The sequence below is a fragment of the Austrofundulus limnaeus genome, unplaced genomic scaffold (assembly GCF_001266775.1).
Source record: "Austrofundulus limnaeus strain Quisiro unplaced genomic scaffold, Austrofundulus_limnaeus-1.0 Scaffold48, whole genome shotgun sequence".
NCBI lineage: Eukaryota > Metazoa > Chordata > Actinopteri > Cyprinodontiformes > Rivulidae > Austrofundulus > Austrofundulus limnaeus.
This window is the reverse complement of record NW_013952450.1, coordinates 1,796,770-1,800,821: the sequence shown is the minus strand read 5'-3', so window position 1 is coordinate 1,800,821 and position 4,052 is coordinate 1,796,770.

The window sequence follows — 4,052 nt, the reverse complement described above, 5'->3', positions numbered from 1 at the left end:
AACTCTAGTTTTGAGCTTCTGGTACCCCCAGATGCTGCCAATCAGATGACAAGTACAAGATCTATTGCCAAGAAGCATTGTTACAACAAAGAAATAATYTACCAAACACAAATTTTATTACTTTTTGTGCTAACTATGGATGCCCACGTGTTATAAAGTTCCAGCTGTCTGAGACAAAAACAAGTAAGGGTTGTGGTCATWTATGTCAGGCTTAGAACCCTTATCTGCACATGCCATCTGGATACAGGTACTGGACTCTTCCCCATTTCATTTCGTACTATATGTCTAGGACTGGCATCAGTTCAGTTGGACTTTTGGTTCAGCATCAAATGTGTCACTAGTAATGATGTGACAAAGGGAAGTCCAATCTGCCAACTCTTTCAACTGTTTGATTTATTACTGTAATCACTGCAGTGACCTTTTGGTACGTGCTTCTGAATTGCATTTCCATCACTGCATGTGGGTGCTTACATTTTTTGTCTGTGAGTGTAAAATTTAAAAAATATTTCAATAATCTCAAAGGAAGGCAATTATGTAACCTTAGAGAAATACTGATTTTGCCACTCAATACTATTTCCAACTTACAGTAGCATAAARCTTATTTAATCTTACAATTGATTTGACACAATATAAAACATTAACACTGCTGAATTTGTTGATCCAGCMTTGCTCAGGGATCACCGCACCCCCAACCCCACCCCCGGTCTTCATTTCTGATTCTCTCATGTTTACTCCTCTCCCTAGTCTCTAAACAGTTCGGCTCCATCCACCCCTCTGTGCCATTCTACCAGTTCCCAGTGGGCACAGCCAGCCAGTCTGGCCTGGCTTGCCCCTTGCTGTGCCCCTGTGCAGGATAAGCTCCTGTCTGGACCTGGGGTAGAAGCCTTTGTATGGAGCTGTAGGAGTGTTAGTGTGCATCCTATGAGTGGGTGTATGCATGCATGTGTGTAGCATTCATRGCAAATGAGGAGAAGGGGCTTCAGTCTTTGCCTAAGGGAAGTCCAGCCCCCCTGGTGCACCCTCACATGCGCCCTATTGAAGCCTAAGGGAGTGTGAACAATCACTGCAGAACCAAAGAGCTAAGACCCCTTGTTATACAAGCCTAATTTTCAGCACCAGTCCCACCTTTCACCTCCATCATGTGGCCCAACCCCAGCCCAGAATCCTGGTCATCAGATGCTAACGAGCTTCATTAAAACGAGCCGGGACCTTTTTATTGCAGTTAGTTAATTAGCTGCCCCGCAGTAATCTACTATCCGGCACAACTTCTCACACTGCCTTCCTCTTCTCCTCATCATCACTTCTTTTGCTTACTTGCTCCACATCACCACTTTTTCCGGCTCTGTCCACTGGGCTCCCTCCTCTTTCCTCTCCTTGTCTTTATCTTCAGTAATTAGCCAGGGGAATGAGGGCCAACTTATTGCTGGRCTGCTGGGAGTATTAGTGCTTGAGACAAGGAGCAGGGGAAGTGCTCCTCCCTGCATGGGGCTTCTTTCGCAGCACAACACCCAAAGACCTGCGGAGGAAGACAATAGGAAGGGCCAGTTCTACAGTAGCCATCTCAGCCTTACTGTCCCTGCTACCCACTGAGTTCTGTCTACACTGGAACTCTAATTATTAACCAGATTATGACTGTGTGTGCCTACATGTCAGAGGGGTCAGCAGGAATTTACTCACAGGTCGCCAAACAGAWGACAAACTCTGTAGGCAAGTTTTTCACTGTGCATAGGTTTAAACAAGAAAGTGACCCAATATAACCTTAGAACATTATTGTGATAAAAATGTATATAATCCATAAAAAGATGACATTTGAAGACATTTAGACTTTATCTCTCATCACCAGGGAAAATGTAATTGTAGGACCATGTCTGGTATAATCAGGGTAAATGGACTGCACCTTCATRGCACCTTTCTATCCAACCAGGATACACAAAGCGCYWCACACTACAATCTGTGCCCTCATTTACCCATTCACACAGCACTCTACTAGATCTCTACAAAGCTAACATGTAYAAATCATCTATGGAGAYTAATCAGAGCTTTAAATCACATTCATACACTGATGGGACACACATCAGAGGCATTGGGGCTGAACTATSTTGTCCAAGGACACAACGACAGCTGGAATGGAATGGGGGATCGAACCGCCAACCTACCAATTCCAAGATGACTCCCCCAACCACTTCTCCACAGCCGCCCCAATCATCATCATCATCTAATTTGTCAGGACCATTMGCCTTTATGTGGACCAAAGTCAGGACCCACTACGATGGAATATCATTCATGRGTTAGTGGTTAAGTCCAAGGTGTGAGATGAGTTAGGCTTACAGTTTRTTTGTCATATACTTGTAAAGGTTAGGAAAAGAAATAAATGAAAGTCGATATATGGTCTTAAGGGGGAAATATCATGCAAAACCGACTTTTTAAACTGTTAAATATATTTAGTTTTGAGTCTCCAGGGGTGCAGAAAAGTTAGATTTAGTCTTTCCCTGTGCTTCGTAGATATTTTTATAATCTGTTTGGGTCRTATTTTTCAACCTGTTCAGTTTTCTTTATTTTCAGTGATGTTTTCTGAACTATCACATCACAGAATTTGTGACAGAATTGCCAAATAAGGTCTAGACTTATCAKCATTCTCCTCTGTCTCTGGGTCAGACTCTGGCTCCAACATGTAAGGCWGGATGGACAAGTCTTWCCCTTGTTGACACATCTTTTAATCTTTTGTGAATAAAAGTTTTTGTGCCTCTAGATAGTCATAAAATCCTCTATCAAACTAGAATGAACCACTCTGGAAGTGGGAGTGKGGTGTGGTGTGTAGAGGMTCGTTWGGATTTAAAGAGAAAGCATAAAAAAAAGAGTTGATCTTAGACACAGCTCAGAAAATGGGTGGAAGAGGGGCTTAAATGTGAAAAAGAGGGATTTAAAAGCATGATTTGTCCCCTTTAATATGGATAGAAAGTAGTTTAAGTTTAAGTAGTTTAATTGAAAGACACATTTGTGATCACATCTATGTTTGTCCATTAGCAAAATAAGTCATGAACCAGTGGATGGATTTTAAGAAAGCACTCAGAAAAAAAACTGGATATGCATCTGCAACAGTTAAACCTTTGGGATGAATCTGTTACACCATTGTTTTTTAACCCTGGTCCTCAAGGCACACTGCCCTGCATGATGTTTCCCCGCTTCAACACAACTGATTTCAATTGGTGACTGATTGCAGTTCAGCAAAAGCCTGTTGATCATCTGAATCAGGTGTGTCAAAGCAGRGAAACCTCTAAAACATGCAGGGCAGTGTGCCTTGAGGAGCAGGGTTGAAAAAAACTGCGTTACATGATGGTTACCACAGTTAATCCATTTTAGCAAACACAAAAAGGACTACAACTCTGTGAGTTTCGCAAACATAAGATTTGGTGTAGTGGTTACTGAAAGTCATCTCCAACATGTACTGCTGGAGTAACCCTGTCTATTAGTAATTATTTTTATGAACCATTGGATAGATTTTAATAAAACGCCCAGAAAATGGTAACACTTTATTTGAATGTGTGTACATACTGTATGACTGACCTGTCATGAACATGAATGAGGCTTCATGAATAATTGTGGCCGTTGTCATTAAGTGTCATTCTGTAAATTATGACACTTTAAAGGGATCCCTGATTAGTTGTAACAAAAGACTTTATTTGATAAATATATATTTTAACTGTAAAATAAAGACTGTAAAAACACTGTAGGCTGTTTAGTTTTGTAAATTTTTAAAAGTATATTTTAACACGGACGTAGCCATTTTACTTACATGCAAAGCATTCTGGGTAAATGATGACATGGATAGGTCCTTGGTGTGAGGCTGTTAGCGAGCTATATCCACCCTGAAGGTTAATCTTGGACAATATCTGATGATCGACTCTTTTAAATGAAACCAGAGAGCGTTGACAGAGAGGAGAAGGTAGAAATGACTCAGCCTGTAACTGAAAATATAGATGAGATAAGATAAGATGAGATAAGATAAGATAAGATAAGATAAGATAAGATAAGATAAGATAAGATAAGATAAG